The following is a 22,423-nucleotide window of genomic DNA, read 5'->3' as shown; positions in this document are numbered from 1 at the left end:
AACTTTCTTGCTTTTCTTGTTTAGTTTAACCAATTTTGATTTGTGCTGTAAGTGTGGGGAAATTGTCTACTGTTGCTCTTTCTAGAAGGAAAGGCTCATTTCTCAGTAGGGTAGTCAACTTCACCTTTAAAGAGACCTACTGTGAACTTGGTTTAAGCTCAGTTTAATGAATTAAGTGGTCTGTTGCCTATGACGCTCTAAATTTCTCTGCCACTTGTAGTCTCCGCCCCAAGAGTTCCATTTGAGCATTCACTTCCCGGAAGCACTGCAGATATTTTTGTATGCATCTTGTGAACTAGATGTTGGGTTAACCCAAAGAAATGGTTTTTATTTCTCATTTGTATAAATTTTAAAATTTTCCGTTATGCCTTGATGGTCCACAAATCCATCACTTGCTCAGCAATGGAACCATCACCTGTTCACGACAGTGCATCCTGATCATGTGACCGTTCACCTCAGATTATTTTGCTGATTTGAAATATATTAAATTAGAAGTGTGTCAAGTCTCCAAGCATTATTACTATGCTTAACTTGCGTTATCTCGGAGTCTGCACGCTCAGCTTCTAATGGCAGGGCGAGGATTTTTTTTTTGTTTTTTTTTTCACACTTTTCCTAATTTTACAAGTTGCAAATTCCAAAAAACACAAGCATTGTCTGATCACGGCCGGGTGTTCTCAGAGTCCGATTATTCCGATTGCACCGGTATTACAATGTTAAACAGACCCGGGTCAACAGGTCTCTGAAGAAGACCTCTGGTGCAGAGCAACCACCCAATAAAGCATTACGATAATCTAACCTCATGATCATTAACGCATGAATTAACATCTGCATTTGACATTGAGAGCAGAGGTCGTAATTTAGATATATTTTTGAGAAGGAAAAGGCAGTTTTACAAATACTAGAAATGTGGTTTTCTAAGGAAAGATGGCTATCAAATAGCACACCTAGGTTCCTAACTGATGACGACGAATTGAAAGAGCAGCCATCAAGTCTTAGACAGTGTTCTAGGTTATTACTCCTATAACTCCTGTTTTGCCGGGCCACGAAGAAATATAGAGCTGAGTACCATCAGCATAACAGTGAAAGCTAACACCATGTTTCCGGTGATATCTCCCAAGGGTAACATGTAAAGAGTGAAGAGTAACGCCCCTAGTATTGAGCCTTGTGGTACTCCATACTGCACTTGTGATCAATATTAAACATCTTTATTCACTGCTAAATAAATTATAGCGGTCATGTAAGTATGATTTAAACCATGCTAATGCACTTCTATTAATGCCTACAAAGTTTTCTAGTCTATGCAAAAGAATGTTGTGGACAATAGTGTTGAACACAGCGCTAAGATCCAATAGCACTAATGGAGAGATAAAACCATGATCAGATGATAAGAGCAGGTCATTTGTAACTCTAAGGAGCGCAGTCTCAGTACTATGATCCGGTCTAAATCCTGACTGGAAATCCTCACAGATACCCTTTTTTTTCTAAGAAGAAATATAATTGTGAGGATAATACCTTTTCTAGTTTTTTTGACAGCAAAGGGAGATTCGAGATAGGTCTGTAATTAACTAGTTTTTTGGGGTCAAGTTGTGTTTTTTTTTATGAGAGTCTTAATAACATAATAATTTGGGGCATATCCTTATGTCAATGAGGAATTAATAATAGTCAGAAGACTATAAAATGTGTTATTGAAAGTATTTGTTGCGCTGAATTTTATTTATTGTGTGCAGAATGGATGATGTATTACTGAATTTCAATAATGAGGATGATATTTCTTTCACTTGACCACAATGAGAATTTGAGGCCAAATAGTTGCTTAATTCTTATTAAAAAAAGCAGAAATGTTTAATTGTCCCAGAATCTGCTAAAATATAAAATAATTATATTATAGTTGATTTCTGGCTGAAATATAAAAAAAATGTTCTTGTTAAGAGTCACTCTCTCTATTCAGCTCTGATTTGTGCCTAAAACAATAGCAGTGTGTTCTTGATGGTATCGGCTAAACTGTAAAATGAAATATTTTTTGTTTTGTGAAGGACAACCACTTTCTCACATTATACTGTGCATCTGAATATCATGAAACATTCATTTAAAAACTGAACATATCCACAGGTTGAGTTCCTTCAACACAATGGTTTAACCAGCATTTATCCATCATAACTATTATGTAAAAGTCATTTAAGTGTTTTGGAGTAAATGGTTGTAAAAGCACAATGTCTTTCTCAAACCTTTTCATAATTCATGTTGAGTTTTGTTGGGTTAGATTTAGACGAACTGCTGTGGTGTTTGAGGTTTGCTGATGTGAGTGGATAATGATCAGTGTTCATCTGAACTGGAAAAAAACTTTTTTAATGAACAAAGCTGAAAACAGGACTGTAAAAGCCCCTTTCAGGGCTGCTTTTTGGAATACATGTATATTAATAAGCATATACTGTTGATATTGCTAATTTTAAGTGTTACTAACCCCATTACATTTGATAGCAGAGCCGTCTATTTAACAACTGCATTTACATCTGTAAGACTTTTTTTTTAGATTGTTTGCCCTAGCAATACGTCTATAGGATTTTCTGTCAGATGTCAAATATAAGTTTAGAAGATGTTTATGATTTGGAATGTATGTAAAACACTTCTGAAAGATGTCTACCAGAAGTTTGTTTGTACAAAGCAGATGCTTTCAAGATGAAGCGATCTTTAACGGACATCTTGCAGAGCTACATGTGCTATCTGGGCAGGGGAACCGCGCTAAATAATAAAAATAAATCGTTTATTTTCCATTCCGGAACGCGATTGTTCTTCAGCTAGATTTGAGTAGCGGGAGGGTTTTTGTTGTGAAAACCTGGCAACCCTGGTATGCTCTTCCAGTTATCAGCTATTTTAAAAAAAGAAACAAGAATTGAAGACTTCCAATCTCTCGTTTTGTCACAGGATGACATGAAATCCTTCTAGATAAACTAAGCCTGTGATGGATCTGCCTTGAACTATACAAGGCCACACAGAGAAAACAGCAGAAAACTGCAAGTCTGCAAGTCCTTGTCTTTGTCTGGCTCTGGCTGAAATCCACCAATCTATTCTGGAGGATTTTCCTTATAATGCTGTAACACTGAGAACACTACTCGAGGGACTGAACCTGGACTTCAGCGATAAGAGCCGTGGGGACTAACCCTAGCTTTATCAGGCCGACTGGATTACACAGGAGTTGAGGAAGATATCTAGTGGTATATAAACTTAGGGTTAAATCTGACAAGTGGAAAACGAGTCAAGACATGAAAAAAAGTAAAATTAGTCAAATAGTGGACACCAGTTTATAAAATAATATAATGTGAAGTGGAGAGTAAAATACTGCTCAGCAGCTCCCTCTAGTGGTAAACAAACAGCGCAGAAAAACTTCACTTCTGATGTTTTTGACTCAATTTAAATATGCTATAGTTGTGTTAAACCTGTCAGAAACATTGATTGATAGCTGTGGATGATTTATGGTCTTCTGTTGTGTCTCATTTGTGATTGGGTTACTGTCATGTTTCATTCATGATGACTTAGATTTAATGCAGAGGTTGGTTCATAATTTCAGGACACGTTTCAGTGTCAAAGCAAGTGTGTTTTGCAGTGGATTTTTGATGAGTGTAACATTAGGCTTACTATTTCTTCTGCATTCATTTCAGTACTGTGACCATAGCAATCCAAAACCTACCCAGACAGCATTTTAAGCTGTGGTCCTGTTCCAAATGTTGTCAAAAATGTCTTCTTTTGGCTATGGCATTATATTTATCTTTCATGGAGAGGACAATCCTGTAATGCATTGTCAGAAACTAATTTCAAGATAGCAGATGAAAAAACGTTCATACAATGCAAAAAAAAAAAAAAAAGATTATCGTGCTTAGTGTTTTTGACACTGTGTTTAAGAATAAATTTATCTTCTGTGCATTTTATTCCATGCTTAAAGAAAGAATTTATAAAATATAGTTCAGTCTAAAAAGAAAAAGGCTATGGACTGCATGCTTTACTCAATATTTTTGTGTTGGTCACTATGTACGTAGAGTGATTTAAATCACTTCATGTGCTTAAAGGCTGCTGCCTATGTAAAAATTACAGTATAAAAGCATCATCATTTAATATGTGACCTGATTAAAATCTGAATGTGAATCAGTGAAGAGACAAGCATCAGATCTGTGACGTAAGGAGAACATATGCATGACTTCCTCTTCAACAAGCTCAAAACTTTTTAATGACAGGCTGCTATAGAGATGAAAAGTTGAAAACAAAGTGCTTTCACAAGGCGATATTCTCTTCATTCTCTGCTGGTAAATAATAGATTTATGCGGTGTATTCATTGCTTTTGTTGGATTTTTTTTTCACAGCAAGATGTTTTTATGCAAAAGAGTGAAGCGTGTCTTAAAGTGTCGAGAGGAGTTGCTGGAGCCTATATAGTGTGTGTGTGTGTGTGTGTGTGTGTCACAGTTAGCTGTTTTTATTTTAACTAGTTTCAAAGCAATATTTCTCATTTTAATTTGATTGAATTAAAAAATACTAAAAGTAATATGATAATACATTTAATAAAACTATATAAATATAAAAAAAAAACTAATGACAGATTGCATAAAAAAGGAAAATATAAAAATAAAAAATTATTATTTTATAATTTGTTATTAAAACTCTAATAGTATCTCAGTGAAACTAAAACAACACTCTATTATTGCATCAAGATATCAAGGCAAGAAAAATAGCAAAAGGTTTGTTTTGTTGTTGTTGTTGTTTTTGCTAGAACAGTTTTTGGGGACACTGTAACCTATTATCAGGGTCATTAGTTAACAAACCTTAACACTAAAATAAAATAAAAATATTATTTGTAATAAAATAAATATTAACTGGATTTGTTTTTTCTAATCACCATTAAATAGTTGTTAATGCAACATTTATCATTTTAACCGAAATAAAAATAAAGAAGAACAAGAATAAAGAAGAAAAAAAAGAAGAAAAACCACATGGACATTTAAAGATATACTAAAAGTAACACAAAACTTCACCTTCAACCAAAATCAAATTGAAATGAAAAATCTGTGATTGCAATAATAATAATTGCATCATATAGCAAAATGTCAAATCACTATTTTTATTATTATTTGTACTTAAATCTTTTGACTTAACAAATGACTAAAATATGACCTGTTCGATATTATCTATATTATCTATTATCAGTAGGCTTATATTTTGTGTATTTTTGAATATTATAATCCACTTTTTCATTATTTCTGTGTTTGTGTATATGACTTTGGGATACTTTCTGTCTGATGAACATATGAAGCGCGCGGCACAGATGCAATGCTGCCATCTGCAGGCGGAGCGGAGCGTTGCGTCACCGCGCATCACCATGACAACACTCGAGAAGCCAATTGCGTGCGATCAATGAGCCTGAGATCACAGTCCTATATATAGAATCAGCTGCATTAGTCACAAAATATAGCTACACCTGTGTGATTTCACCTCGCCACTCATGTCACATTGTTCAACTCCACAGGCTCACTGACTTATCTTAAAATGTCAGTCAAATCTACAGAATTCATTACTGAAGCCTCTTTATGAACTAGCTCATGAAAATTGGTTTCATCCATGATGTTTTCATTCTACTTTTAAATAAATGTAGAGAAAACAAGCATATATTTTCAGCTGATGAATGTGGTATTGTTAAAGCCTTATTTGACATCAAATGTACTTTGGTTACACCCTTTTCTTTTTTTTTTTGAGAAAGGCTGTTATTTAAGTTCATTTTATATATGTTAGGTACTTTTTAGTTCTGTTTCATACATGAAATTGGGTCTTTTTATTTTCTTTGAGCTTTTTAATTTTTAATTTTAATTTACCCTCCTATGATGGAAATGATTATGTCAGTGCATCTTACTGACAGGATCAGGGTTAATTTGAGGTTATAAATGTTAATTAATCTGACATTTCTCAATGGGACGTGTTTTTCATTAGATTATTCCTGCTTCCTCCTGCACACTATTTGCATTAGCACTGATTTTCATTATTTATGAGGCTCTGATCCCACAGAGAACAAATGAGGGGGTTCAATTGTCAAAAAGCATGCCTCTGGCAGCGTGTTAACACTTAGAAAGAACAACTGTTAAAATTAGACTCAATGTAGTCTGTTCATTATACAGCTGAATAAAGAGGGTTGAAAACGCATTACAAGTCTTTATGTTAGACAGAGAGAGCAGAAGATTCATGTTTTTATTTTATTATGATTTAAATGGTGTGGTTGCATGAATCTAGTGCATGTAAATTCACATGTGAACAATCTTAATGTCTGTTACTGTGGTAAATGTGAAGATACTATGTGAACAGTAGATGGCAGTATGTAAATATGAGCAGAACTCAGCACAGTTCACAGTTTTACTTATGAACTATCAAGAGATCATTATATAGGGTGCATTTATTCACATTTTTAACACTCTTAAAAATACAGTATAATTTGTTGTATTTACAGTATTTGCAATTATAATTTCTAATTCTTCACCTTCCCCCCTTGAAGAGAACTACAAGATATTGCCATGCCATGATACTCTTAAATAAATGCCTGCATAATAAAATAAAATAAAATAAAAAAAGAAAAAGAAAATAAGACTTCATTAATTAAAAAAAATGTGGTTAAAAATGTTGCATTTAAATAAATTGCTGGTAAATTAAAATAATAATGTAAAAGGAAAAATAACATAAGAAAATAAATAGACAGACTGATCAACTTGATTAATTTTTCAGATATTGATTTATCTGCAATAATCAAAATGGCTTTTCAGACTGAGTACATGAGGAAAACTCTGATTAAGAATATTGCTTTTAAATAAATATATGGCAAAATAAAATAATAAAATAGTGTAAAAATTAATAAAATAAAATAATAAATAAAATAATAAAATAAATAGATGCACTGATGTTTTGATAAAACAAATTAATAAATAGTTGCATGATATTTCAGCTTGATTATTTTTCAGATATGTAATTGTTTAATTTGATTTAAATGTAAATGGTTCTTGGACTTGAGAATGCTGCTCTTAAATGACTGGTAAAACAAGATAAAATAAAACAAAACAATAATAACAATAATAATGTTACAGCTTGACTTATTTTTAAAATTTTCCCTGATTTGGGCCTGCTTTGCAGTTTACATTCAAACTAAATTATGTGCTCACATCAAATAGCAGGCGGAAACTGCTATTTTCTATGCTTTTTTCCTCTCTCTCTCTCTCTCTCTCTCTCTCTCTCTCTCTCTCTTTACATTGCACTATTTGTCCAGAAACAAACCAACTAAATTCCAAAAACAAGCTTATATGTGTGTTTTCTAGAAGGTTCTAGAAGCTAATTCTACACCCCCTGGTATCTCTTCTTGATGAATCTTTGTAGGTTTTTATTTTTATTTTATTTACTTATTTTTGTACATCTAGCACATTGCACGTGAACATGAAATGCAGTCTTGCTGATGGTGTTTTTTTTACCTTATCTGACCCTCTTTTACTTTGTCCTCAGAAACACACATGGTCTGAATGACCATAAATAATAATAATTATTTATGGAGATATACAGATATTTACTTATGGAGATGTTATACAGATGTGCTTGAATGCCTAGATGTTTTATATCTTGCTGCTCTTCTGTAAATTTCAGTTTGTTTGTTCGTTGATTTGTTTCAAACTATGGTAAATGGTTTAGATATATTTATGGCTCCAAGTTATTTCTTCATTATTTGCAGAAATGGTTGTTTCTAGCTGTATTTACAATATTTTTAATTAGTACTCATTGTTTTCCTACTCCCTTTAAAGATAACAAGATTTTGTAATGACATTTTAAGAATGTTGCTCTTAATTACCTGCGTGAATAATAATAATAATAATAATAATAATAATAATAATTATTATTATTATTATTATTAGTAGTAGTATATTTTTATTTTTATTTTTATTATATCTTCTCTTCCCCTTAAAGAATGTTGTTCTTAAATAATTACCCGGTATAATAATACAAATAAATAAATAAATGAATAAAAATGTAATATTTAATATAACAAATGTTTCTGAGGCCCTCAAAATAAAAATCTTGATTTTCTTCAGTAACACATGGTTAACTTTAATAAAGAGCATTAACATAAAATATTTACTGCTGCGCAGATCAGTAGTTAGTAAGTTATCTATTAGTAAGAGATGCGATGAGACCGTTCCTTGTTTTCAGTTTATTCTCCCCAGATCCCGAGTGACAGAGAGCGGGTCCGTGAATGATGATCTGCCGGTGTGGTCGGTGCGGCACTGACATGCGCAGTGCGCGGCGCGCAGCCCGTGATTCTGTGCATTGTATGTGTGTGTCCGTCCGCTGATTTCATCTCACACACGCGCTCCTCTCCTCCATCCTTCTGGATCTTCCTCCCGAGCGCATCTTCTTTCGGAGCGGCGGCGGCGGGGTTTTCCGGTACGTGACTCTGTTTGTTTATGTAAATAAACGCGTTTGTAGCAGCGCGCGCTGGACGCAGCTCAAAGCTAGACGCGCGTGCAGCATGTCTGGAGATAAACATACACGCCGCGTTGAGCTGCATGCAGCGTTTTTGCTCATGCACTTAATAGTCAACAGCGCTTTTGGGCTTCATACGGACGTGTTTCAATCCAACAGCTATTTTGGACTTGAACACAGACGGGTACCAAGTCAGCTGTAGTTGGACACCAGAAGTCTGTGAATCATTTCTGAGCAAAATAACAGACATATTTCATGTGAACATCAGTTTTGGGCATCCTATGTGTGCATGCAGCATTTTGGGCATCATAATAGACACTTCCAAGTCAGCAACATTTTACGACTCTGCGTCTATAATGCAGTTTATAGTGTTTGAGACACAGCCTGTGTAGCTATCAGACGGCCTGTTGCAGTGAAAGCATGTGAATTACAAGATGGATAAAACATACTGATTTAATGAGAAGATGTTTTAATTTTTCTTTTTTTTTCAGGACTGTGATGTGTGGCTTTTGTTTACAGCCAAAATATTTTATGAGCTGATGAGAGAATTTATTGCGATTTACTGTGGTATACTATCACTTGGATTAGTAAAGTGCAGATCTATCTATCTATCTATCTATCTATCTATCTATCTATCTATCTATCTATCTATCGAAGCACAAGGTTTTGTTGATTCTTTAGTTAAATTCAGCTGATGCATATGCTGTGTAATAATTAATAGTAATGTATCGTGCAGTAATTGTTTACTGTATTTTATTTCTGTGTTTACTTCCATAATGTGGCCTGTTTAAGAAAACCAGCAGGGTGGGACTTTAATTTATTTATAAGGATTTGATTGGATCATAAAAATTATGCATTTGATAGCAGAATGGAAGTCGCTTGGTTGGAAGGTGGCGATGGAAAGTACAGTACGTGGGATTCATGATGTCAGATGAAAAGTCGTTTTAGAGGCTCAGCAAGTTCTTATAATTTGATAAATGATTATGAAGTCAATATTTTTTTCTCTATTGTTTGCCTGTTTCCACCAGTGAATACAAATTTAAAAAGGTAAATGTGAGTTTTTTGCATCATATAAATTGGACTGTTTTCTCACAATTCTGACTTTGTTTCTTGCAATTCTAAGGAAATAAGTCAGAATTGCAAGATCTGAAATTGTTTCTTGCAATTACGAATTTAGCCTACAGTAAATCTCACAATTCTGAGTTTTTATCCCACACTCCCGAGTTATATCTTGCAGTTCAGTTTTTTCTGCCACAAAAAGGTTATTCTTGTCTTGTAATTCAGACTTTTTTCTTGCAATTGTGAGCTTATCTGACAATTCTGAAATAAAAAGTCACAGTTATGAGATTAAAACTCAGAATCACAAGAAAAAAGTCAAAATGAGATTAAAAGGTTGCAATTATTACTCTTTTTAATCTGTGGCAGAAACCAGCTGCCATACTGGCAAATAATAATGATTAAAAACAAGAGGATTTAGGAAGAGAATAATTAGGGCTGATTTTGATTTCACAGATCTTTAAAATGAAGAAAGACCATTGAAATCTGTTGAATAAAACAGATGTTAAGTATCAGAATGTGAAGTTAATGAGCTGTGTACTAGTTTAGCCGAAGCCTTTTATGACTCTCTGACACCTGCTGGTTACACCTGTCAGATCAACCATTAATGACTATATTGATTGTCTTTGTCTGGATTATGAGACCCGAGTGCATATATCCGTCTCAGAATGGTAGTTTGATTTGATTTGAACATGTGCATTGCTAATGAGTTGCTTTGTTTAATGCAAGTCAGTCAGAGAATTGAAAGGAACACGGCAAACTATGAGCATTCAGTCAGCTAATGAATAAATTAGTGGTCTCTTATGAAATGAACCCCACACAAGTGCATTTATGATGCAACCTAAATCTGTTTTCCAGAGGAGACACGCTGAACACATACGGTTTATCTGGGAGTTAAAATGTTCTCGAGCGCATAATGAATGAGTCTCTAATGCATCTGGATCTGTGTGGAGATGTAGTTTGCTGCAGAATGTCGGCTGTTTACTCTTAGTAATCTTGTTCGGGATCATAAAAGTCTTCATTATGTTTCCTAATGTCTCCTATAGGTTCAGTACAATAAGTACAGACTTCTAAAATAATTTGTGATGTGAGACTTTGGAGGACAGCAGCTTTGGAGAGTTATGAATAAATAAAATACTTCTAGACTGAGCAAGGTGGGATTTTACTCAAAGCCTCTCTGTTTTTCAGTCTTTTCAGACATCATGTGATGACACAAACAATTCACTGAATCAGAACTTTGAATCAGTTTGATTCAATTCACGGTTTGAACTGATTCACTGAGCTATTAGTAGTCATAGTACTACTATATTTTTCTGTTTTCATTTAAATTTTAAGTTTAAATTGCAGTCAGGCTTATTTTGTTCTGTTCTATTCAGTGTCCATTGTCCATTATTTTTTTAGTTTGGTTATTTTTCGGTGTTAGTAAAATAGTAGAAATGTCACCTTAGCAACTCTAACTACAAATTAATCTCGGTGCATCACAGCTATAATTATAATTCTATCAGCAGAATCATTGCGTGCATCACACTTTCCACCTCAAACAAGTTTGCATGTCATTATTAAGCACATGAATGAGTATTTGCCGTCGGGTTTGTTTATTGACATTTAGTAATTCAGTCATTTCCAAAGATGTTGTTTGTGCAAAGCCACATGCATTTGATGCATTTACACTTTTCTGAACTGCATTAATACTGTGTGTGGCCATTTTTGCCTCAGCCAGTCGAACTCACCTGTCTGTCATCATTTAAGAGTAATGACTCCATTAAACAGCAGTGGCGATGGTTAACTGTAATGGAACGTTCTGGATGGAGCTCTGGATTTGTGCTTTGTGCTGTAGGTTGCCGTTACAGATTGAATGTCTTTTATTCGAGCGATTTGTGCCCATTCACCCTGTTATTTGTTTTATTTGCTGTCAGTTCTGGCTTATATATTATAAATGTTTATGGTGAGTTCACATATGTGTGTTGAGGTGCCGTTGGCTCAGGTTGTGCATATTTGTCTCCAAAGATGCCTGTAATGATTTTGTTCCAGGTCAAACGATAGAGGACAGCCTGAGCTGGCTGTGCTTTTTTCTGCTGTTAGAGATGCTGAGTCTAAAGAGTTTGAGCAGAAACTTCAGTACTTGATGTGGTAGAGTTAAAAAAAAAAAAAAAAAACGTTGTCCTGGAAATGAGATTACTGTCATCATTTGGCTTTTTTTTTCTTTTTTTCTCTGTGTGTGAGCATAAAAGATATTTTAAAGAATGTGGGTGTTCTTTTCCATCCAGTTGCAAGAAATGGGGACTGAGGCTTTCAAACTTCTTAAAAGTGCAAAAACATCATTAAACTTTCATAAAAGCAGTCCATACAAACTTGTGCACTCTATTTCAAGTCTTCTGAAGTCATTTGATCAAACAAAGTCATGCAAAGTTTTGAGAAGTAGCAACGGTATACATTTTGTGAGTGGAGCATTGTTTGAAATGGAAGCTTTTCAGTGAATCAAGTGATTCAGTTTTGATTAAACTTTTAACTACACAGCTTTTAATGTCAATTTTAAAAAATCATGTTGAATGTAAAAAAAATGTTTAAATCGTGTCAAGTATCACCTGAATATATAGATTCGAATTTTTTAATCATCATAAATGTCTTATATATTTTTAATTGTATTTATGACATTATTTACCGAATATATTTTTGATTTTTTGTTTTGTATTAGTTATAAATGTCTTTAACTATATGTCTTTAACAATGTTTATTTATTTATTTAATGTAATTGCACACAATATATACTTTATTCTCACCGTAAGAAGAGATGTGACTGGGATAAAAAAAATTATTATTCATATTTTAATTAGATTTTTTATATTTTCCATTTTTTGTTTTAATTTTAGTTTAATTTTTACAAGTATTGTTGTTGTGTTTTATTCCGTTTTTTTTTTTTTTATTATTAATGGAATGTTTTAATATGGTTTTTCAATAGTTTTAGTTTATAGTTTCTGGTCTGAACTCTAAATGATAGTGAGAAATAATAGTCTGTTCCTCACAAAGCTACCATATTGCTTCAGAATATAGCACTTAGTGCACATTTCAAATGTACCACTTTTATGATTTTCATGGTGCTTTAATGTCATTTTTGAAGCTTGAAAGCTTAAACCCTATCCTTTGTAATTGCATGAAAAAAGACATGGCAGTCCTTCAAAATTTCTCATTTTGTGTCCTAGAAAATAAAGAAAACCCTGTGATTCTGGAGTCGCATGCTGACAGAACTTTTATTTCTGACGAGCAATTCCTTTAAAAAATCAAGGCCTAATGGAGAAAGCCACGGCAGTCAAAGACATCCAAAGGCCGCTTTACTGCATCCCCCCAAAAAAAGGATCAGAAAAAAGCTTTAACAGCAACTGAGAGATTTGATGGCACATGAGAAACATCACTAGAGTGACATTTCTTTGTGCGAGTGTGCAGGTGTGTGCATGTCTGCTTATTCATGCCGCGTGACTTCATGTGATGTTAAAGCATAGAGTGAAGGTCAGGAACGGACTTACATGAGCTCTGCTGACATTTGCCTGGTATTTTTGATTCACTGAGGTCTTGTGACAGATCTTCCACACCTTCTTCTGGCTGCAGGTGATTATAGATGACCTGTTGCTCATTTGATGTTTACAGAGGAATTCTGAAGTTGCTTCCTTAGCAGATTGGATATTAGTGGCTCTAATGTTTCATATATTATTAATGCAGTTTCACATGTCACCATGTGACGTCTCTTTGTGGCATCAAACGCACTTCATCTGTAACCTGCTGATTCTACTTGCTAAAATCCAGGGCTTTGTTTCATGTTGGTTTGCTGTTGCAGGATCACGCTGACTTTATCTAGAGGGGAAGAGAAACTCCCATCTGTCTGTGTAGTGATCAAACTGAGTCTCTGTGGTGTCTTCAGACAGACCTGAACTTTAAAGCAGCCGTCTGAATAAAGCAGACATCTGTTTCCATGTATTTAGGGTCCAAAGTGAACTTTTGTTTCTAAAGGCAGGTAAAAATTGACCACCCATTAACACTGATATTTTCCATATACTGTATACAGTATGTTTTGGGGGGTGAGGTTGAAGTAATGAATACCTATGAATCTTCTTTGAGAGATCTGTTTCTTTGATTTAAATCACTCACTCACTCTTGTTTCTACAATTTGATTTAAACCATAAATTGCAAATCCTTATTAGCTAACTAGTATATTAGTGAGTAAATGGAAACAATGCAATATGAAACTCCTGCTGAACTTTTTAAACCTTTTAACTTTTGTTTCTTGCATTTGCCACATGCCAACCAAAATACCACAGAATTTCATTTACACAAAACGAAAGCTGCGTGGAATAATTTTGAACTTTGGATCATATTTCCCTGAATTAAACTGAATCCAAAGTATTCAAAGATTCACATTGTGGAAAATCTGTCATACATTGTATGAAGCCATTTTAAAGACGCATTGCACACAGTTGAGCTATGAAAGTCTTGATCATTAATAACAATTATGAAGCCTCTAAATATGCGGTACACAATGATTAACATGATTAACCTACTCAGATGCTCATAATTTATATGGAAAAGCTCTGATTGGGATCTTCATGTTTTCATGTTGGATTCTGGGACCTTTGCTTTACATTTACATTTTACATTATTGGTCTTAAACTATGATTCTGCACATTTATTTGTGCTTAAATTAAACAATAAACTATTAAGTACACTGTCTTCGTATTATTTTTGTTAGCTGAAATGACCAGTAACCACAATAAAACCTTTCCATATAGAAAATTAGGTTTGATTCATTTTAAAGACCTAAATCATAAACTAATAAACACACTGTATTCATAATATTTGTTTAAAAAAAAAAATATTAAGTTCAGTTATCACAATAAAATTAACATTAACTTGTTTTCCATATAGAATATTAGGTTTGTTTGTTTCGTGATTTATTCATACGTAATAAATATTAAACAAATGAAAATACTGTATTGATATTCTTTGTTTAATGAAGATTAATACATTACCAATAATAACAATGAAATTAAAATTGTTTAACTTTTTTTCCATATAGAAAGTGTTTAATCGTTACATTGAATAATAAACAAACAAATATATGCATGTCTAATAAAGCTACCTTACCAGTCCAGTAATCACAAGTTTTTTCCATATGCATTTTTTTATTATTATTATTTATTTATTTAATACTTACATTAAAAAAAAGTTTTCTTTTCTAGTGACTAAATTTTGATTTATGAGCATTAAACCTAAAGAGCTAAATTTCTCTTTTCTTCCCAGAGGCCCCCTTTAATTAATCAGCCGCTTTTTCCCAAAAACCACAACAGTTTAAGTTTGTGTACTGGAGGTACGTTAGGTAATGTTTCTCTTGTTGCTCCCCTGTACACTTTTTGTTTCTGTGGAACTAGAACAGATCATTGCCCTTGGGTTTCTAATCAAGTCTAGATGGTTTGTTTTGTTGCATCAAAATGGAATTTCCCAACATTCCATGACCCGACAAATGCATCATTTTCCACGAGCGGTTGTTTGGAAGCTGGTGTTTGTTCGGGACACCATGAACTGGCTTATTGATGGTCTTGAATCTCATTACACGAGCAGCAGATTAGCAGCTTCCCTCGTAATGATGTTAGTGTGAAGCTGAGCTTAATGAATGTGATGCTATCAGAAGTTACACACTCCATTATTATAGACACTCTTCTCTCTTTAACTGGCAGAGAAATGTCACTTGACCCCTTTTTATAAACTCAGAGATTGACGCTGAACTGAAAGGACAGCGATACAGTGAGGCCGCTGAATTATTGCAGTCTTACATGCCTCTTGTTTTCCAGTTGATTCTCAATGTTTTATAAGAGCTTGAAGAGATGCTTTAATAGCATCTTCGATTTAACTTTAGTAACAAAAATTCTGTTAAATAATTGTTTTAAATAATGATTGATGAATTGATTCAAAAGCGATTCAGTGATTCATTTGCATCATTTAAAAAAATGTTAATGGAAGCATCTGCATGACATTTTTCATATACATGCAAAAAAAAGAAAAAGAAAAAGGTTGTTAATAAGATTACTGGAGTATAAAGGCCTACAACAAAAAAAAATACTATAAGTCAAAATTTTTACTCCAAAAACTTTTTCTACACCACCACCATTTTTTTTGTGCATATGAATGAAAATGGTCATACTTGTATTTTTAAAAACAGATTTTTGCTGTATTTTAGTTTTTGCATTTAGATATTTTGCTTCTTTTTACAAAAAGGTTAAATTAATGCTGCTGAGTTTATGATCAACAAAAACTATTTTTATAGAATTCATTAATCTAATGTTAAATTATAAATATTCAGTTGTTCGTTGTTAATTTCTGATTGTTGCTGTTACAAAAATCTTATGTAAAATGTGCAGAACAAATATCCGGAATCAAAGTAAAACACCAGTAATGCAAAATGTAAGATTTATTTAACAACTTAAAATGTTGAAATGCTAAGTATTGTGCATTATTTATTCATTATTGCAAAGTCTAAGTGAATCTGCTTTGCAAAGTAAGCAGTTTTGTTGAAATGATTCCTCTGAGTAAGGAGAATCAGTTTTTAAAGCCATTTCAGAGCAAATAAATATAAACATTATAATGAACAGCCAAATAGCTGAGCAAAATGGAGATTCCTGCTTTACATCTTGTGACGGAGAGCTGTGATCTCCATGAGGATCGTGCTCAGATCAGGTCCTCTGAAAGCACACAAACGCATGTGAAGATCCACACGTATCGATTCTCTGCGTGATTTTACAGTTGAGTCTCAGATGAGCGCCGGTGTTTGTCATCACATGAGTGACATTTGGATGAGGCTGTGTTCAGTGTGTGCGTGATTGCTGAGAGAGACTGATGTGATTACTGTCAAGTGCTGACACCTGTTACTGAGCACAGCGCTGTGCTCCCAGCATGCATCTGAGGAGGAAGAAGATTCATTTAACAGCCCCCAAAAACATAACAACTTTAGGGTTGTGCACCATTCAGATTGCCTTTTGAAGTCCAATTCTTGAATTTCCAGCTGAGGTAGCAAACAGAATGCAGAATTGCATCATTCAAATGTTTAGGGTTGGCAAGATTTTGTCTGTGCATGTTTTTGAAAAGTCTTTGCATTTATTTGTTAAGAAATACAGTAAAATTGTGAAATATTATTATTTAAAATAACAATTTTTTAGTTGAATATATTGTAAAATGTAATTTATTCCTGATCACAGCTGTATTTCCAGCATCATTCCCCCGGTCTTCAGTGTCACATCATCCTTCAGAAATCATTCTAATATGATGATTTGCTGCTCGAGAAACATTTATTTTTATTATCAGTGTTGAAAGAAGTTGTGCTGCTTCATATTTTTGTGGAAACCGTGATACATTTTATTTTTCAGGATTCACAGAACAAAAAGTTCAAAAGTTTTTACAGCTTTTAAATGAAATGGAAAACGTTTGTAACATTATACATGTTTTTACTGTCACTTTTCATCAATTTAATGCTTCCTTGCTAATTAAAAGTATTCATTTCTTTCAATAATAATAATAAAAACAAACATACTGGTCCCAAACTTAATAACGGTATAGTCTACGTTAGAATGGTCGCAATATAAATGTTGAAACAAAGTTGAAAAACTTCACCCAAAAATGAAACTTCTGTCATATTTACTCAACCACATGCCATTTCAGACCTGTAGGACTTTCTTTCTTCTCTAGAACACAAAATGAGACGTTCAGTTGTATCTTTATGGTCATTTTTGTACTCTACCTGTACATCCACTGGTCACTTTCATTGTTTGAAAAAAAAAAACAGCGTCAAAATCATTTTTTGTGTTCCAGCTGTGAATACAATTCTAAGAATATTCATTATTTACTCACTATCCTCAATCAGTCTAAACTTAAGACTCTAAAGCAATGGTCACAATGATGGAAACTGTCTTTAGTCTCAGTAATATTTCGTCCTAATGACCTCCACTGTCTTATTTCATCAGTTCGGTTCATATATCTGTTCAAACTTTCCACAGGAACAGAAGAGCAGCAGTAAAGGTGAAGTTCATTTATCTTGTATTATAAGACATTCAGAAGGACTCTGTCAGAAGTGATTGGATCACATCGGCCTGATCTGTCACATATTGTTCTATCTCTCCACCGGTGTGTCAGGAATGATTCAATAACCTCCAATCTGACATTCAATAACATTCCTCAAAGAGCACAAGTTACTCCTGAAGAGAGTCAAGTCAATTTAAGTCAATTTTATTTTTATAGCACTTTATACAATACAGATTGTGTCAAGGCAGCTTTACAGTATCAAACAGGAAGATCGTTTGTCTATAATGCTAGAGGACAATAACAAACAGTCAATTTTTCAGCTAAATGATTTTTCATCATTGATGATTCAGTGATGTCATCATCCAGTTCAGTTCTCTTCTAACAGTGTCTGTGCAATCAGTCAAGTGTCCTCAACTTAGCAAGCCAAAGGCAACAGCAGCAAGGAACCAAAACTCCATCAGTGACAGAAATGGAGAAATAAGTCGGTGGCCAGTTCTCCTCTGGTCAGATGAAACCAGCCTGGTGTGGTTTAATTCCAGGTTTCAACACTGGTCAGACTGAGCAGAACACTCATCTGGGTACCGTGGTCTTGGGACAAGGTCTTCACAAGGCATCTGTCTCCGGAGTTCATCTGGTTGACATGGTCTTCGCTGACATACAGGGCCGTAGAGGTTGTTTCTAGGCTGTGTTTGAACTGTGTCAAAGCTCTTGGGGGGGGAGGGGGGGTCCACCTAACCAGTACAACAACCCAACCACAAAAAAAAAAAAAAAAAAATGAAAGCATATAATTATGACTCTTTTCCTTTATGGGCATTTTTTTTTTTTTTTTTGTAAAGCCCTTTTTTTCTAGAAGTGTTTCAAATTCTTACATTTAATCAATAAGGTCAATTAAAGTAATACGGCATTTGGGGCTGTTACCAAAAAAATCAAATAATTATCAATCAAATTCATCTTTGCAATGCAGAGGAAACACAGAAACTGCATCTGAAGTGGCATTTAGATTTATTTACACACTGTTTAATGCAGGACATTAATGCATTTAACCTGCGGTTACAAATGCATAAATAATGTTTTGATATTTTAACCCTGGATCGTTAATTACTGATATTTAAAATTATAAAAAAAAAAAAATGAAAAATGAAAAGGTACTTTAAATGTGAAATTAAAACTGCCAGTAGGTGGCAGCAAGTCACTGTTAGTAAGTGAGTCATTGCGATTGAACAGAATCATTTAAATGGTTGATTCATTCAGGAACGAAACTCTGTCATGTTTTTCAGAGATCCATAACAGTGCTGTGGCTTTGTTTGGAACCATTTTTGTTGGCGAAACAAAAATAGGCAATATGGTATCTAAAACGTAAGTCTCTTAACTTCTTTTTATTGAACTGTTGTATAAAATCTATCACATCTTATAATCAATGAAGCTGTCCATACACTGTATGATAAATGAATCTCTCATACTTACATTGTATGCATATCTGCACTTTGTTGCTTATGATGAGGGAATTTTTGCATTCAGTCTGAACAAAACTCGGGGGTTTCAGCAATGACTAATCTGAACGCCTCTGATTGGCTGCTGCATTCCTAAGATCAACAGAATTGTGTGTGATTGATTTTAATGACCAACACTGTAAAAAGGCGTAAAAATATATGATATAACGCAGGTCTAAATTTATTACAACAATCGAAGCCTCATTATAAGTATTACAGTTCTATTGAAAAACCAGGGGACCTCCCTCCCAAGTATATTCTTTTTTTGGGGGTGTTGTATGGGGGGGTCAATGAATGCTTATGGGAGGTCTGGAACCTCACAGCACCCCTTCAATTCGAACACAGTCTCTATGTTCTGATCCACCATCTGATCTGGACACAGACTAGATCTGATGGCTATGGTTAACTTGGGAATAAAAATGAAACGGACTAATATTAGCGTAGATGCCATTCTTCTTATGATGTAACGAGTACATCGGGTGTCATGGGAAGTGTTCCCGGTTCTGGTTGTCCTAATTAATGCATCCTAACAATCCTTTGATGGATTTGAATTATAGAAATGTGTTGGTGTGTAATGTGTGAGCCAGGTTAAAGAGATGAGTCTTTAATCTAGATTTAAATTGACAGAGTGTGTCTGCCTCCCGAACAGCACTAGGTAGATTGTTCCAGAGTTTGGGAGCAAAATAGGAAAAGGATCTGCCGCCTGCAGTTGGTTTTGATATTCTAGGTATTATCAAAGTGCCAGAGTTTTGATATAGCAGAAGACAAGATGGACTATAATGCGATTAAACAGAGTCCATCTATCATCCATCCATCCATCTATTCATCTATACATATTTGTCCGTCCATAAAAACGGACATAAAAAATAAATAAAATAAACTCTGCTTGTTTTTCTTGTAAAAATGATTTTTGCAAATGATTCACAGAAATCCATACTCTTCATTTTCATGCCTCTTTTCATGTTGTACAATGCAACAGTTTAGATAAGAATGGATTTATATTTATATAAAGATATAACTTATTATCTATAGCTATATATATATCTTGTGTAGCTTTTCGTTTAGTGTCAGAAACTGGTATTTTGTTGCAGAATCAGTCATGTAATTACATTTTCCTTTGTGCAAATGTAAAAAAAAAAAACATAAATCATTTAAAGTTATGTATTTGGCAGATGCTTTTATCTAATATGTTTTACACTGCATTCATGTTAAACATTTTATCAGTTCATGCATTCCCTAGAAATTAAAGGACAATTAATGCAGGACAGCAAATTTAAATATACCACTACCGTTTTATTATCGTTTCAGAAATACCGATCAACAATACATTGGAAGAATTTCATCAGCATTCATTTTTTCAAATGCAGCATGTGACTCCAGTAGCTCGAGTGGAATCTCGTTACTCCGAATGGACCACAGACTTTTGGAAATTCCTTGTTAAAGCTTGTGGAGAGGTGCTGATAGAAGCATCTCTCTTTCTCTCAGTGGAGCTCATTTCCTCTTACAAGAGATGTACAAAAATGACATTCAGCACTAACAGGCCCTAATAAGGCTCATTCAGGCATCCTGACAGTGCGGGGCCGCTGGAGTCGTCCGACGTGTCTGTGCATCGGCAGCTTTCGAGTGGGAGGCCGTGCAGCAAAACCGTCTGTCTGAGGAGAGCTACGGCATATTAAGTGTCGTTGTTATGATGGGAAATGTGCGGGAGAACAATGTAGATTGCTGCTCAAGTGACGCTTTTAAATGCGATGCAGTGGAGAACGGCAGTGACGGCTCCTTATAGACTACGTGGGCACTAATGAACTAATGTCAAGCGTACGGATGGCTGTGTCTCTACTGATTTGTTAGGACCTCATTATTAAGATATTTGCGTAGAGGTTCAGAGTGCACTGGATATGACGGGAACATGAAAGCAGTTCAGTCGGGATGCATGTTTGGGTTTGTGTGCATTAGTGCACATGATTCTCAAGTACAGCGTTCATGACTGGCAATGTTTTTTGTATGGTATTCAAATCCAATCTTAAACAAATAAAAAATACACAATAATAAAAAAAAGACTGCTGTGATGTCTAAATTCACTTGTAGAATTTTAAGTTTTTAGGCTTAATTTTCATAAAAAATTTAATTTTTATATTGGCATTTATCAGGGCCGTAACATGAAAATCTTTATCTTTTTATTTCTTTTTTATTTTTAATTTTTTTTTTTTTTAATGTATTAATATACTATTAACATTGGTTAAGTGTCATATTAAGATCTATGCTAGTGTTTTATTTTATATTAATATAGTTAAATTATTATTTATAAACTACAGTTTTTATATATTTAGTTATGTATATATTATATTTTATTTGTTATATAAATAAACTTATATAAAATATTTATATATTATAGTTATATCGATATTTTAATTAGATCCTATTTGTATATTTTTCAGTTTTCTATTTGTTTAATTGGTTTTTATTTCAGTTTTTGTTTAGTTTAAGTTTTTTGGTTATTATTTTTTTGGTTTAGTTGGTTATTTTAGTGCTTCAACTTAAACTTATTTCATTTAGTTTAGTTTATTTTTTGTATTTCATCTAATATTTTTTATTTCAGATTGATTTTAAGTAACATTTTAATTAGTTTTACTTAATAACCCTGATAAGTGTGTCACTAATAATATGTTTTTGCCAGTTTAAGACAAAATTCCATTGTTCCATCATGAAAGAAGCAATCTCAGAATACATTGCGAAGATCTTTTTGAAAATATTAATAGATAGCTGATTGATTGGTGGAAATTGTCAACAACATATGAAGGAAATTATATTTTTTTTAATGGTTGTTAGTGTGTTGCTATATGGTTGCTAGGGTGTTCTGGGTGGTTGCTTATTGACTAAAGTCGAAAGAGCCCACTCACAAGTCTCTAAGTTTTCTGGTCCCTATAGATATGTCTTGATTTGAGGTTCATTCACTTCTAGATCACTAACACTAAATATGTGTAACAGTAATAATGATGATTGCTTTAGCAAACGGCACTTAAATACACTGTAAAGCCACAGGCCAAACTTTAATGCAAGCTTTAAGATGGAATAAGGCAGAATATTGCTTTAAAATGTCTTTGATAAGCTCTCGCTGTGCTCATGAGCCTAATTATGCAGATTGTCTTGATCCATAAATTTGACATTTGCAGAAGGCTCTCATCTTCTTACATGTATTTAAATAAACAGTGGAAATCACTGCATGGCAACGCTTACTGTTATTCATCTTCTTAATTCACCCTCCTCTTCAAAACGGCATGTTTGAAAGCTCTTTCACTGTTTTAAGTAACTACGGTTATCCCAGAATCCCTCTT

At 33.8% G+C, this 22,423-nt stretch overlaps 1 protein-coding gene across 1 annotated transcript in view; it reads left to right on the top strand.

Moving 5' to 3' along the window:
- The first annotated feature begins 8,230 nt into the window (after positions 1-8,230).
- Positions 8,231-22,423, top strand: part of LOC132092092 (alpha-(1,6)-fucosyltransferase-like) — a 96,213-nt gene continuing 82,020 nt past the window's right edge. The window contains exon 1 of the mRNA XM_059498170.1: positions 8,231-8,448. The gene's annotated coding sequence lies outside the window, so the exon portion shown is untranslated. The remainder of the gene's footprint in view (positions 8,449-22,423) is intronic.

The sequence above is a fragment of the Carassius carassius genome, chromosome 18 (assembly GCF_963082965.1).
Source record: "Carassius carassius chromosome 18, fCarCar2.1, whole genome shotgun sequence".
Lineage (NCBI taxonomy): Eukaryota > Metazoa > Chordata > Actinopteri > Cypriniformes > Cyprinidae > Carassius > Carassius carassius.
This window is presented reverse-complemented; position numbering and strand designations above follow the sequence as displayed.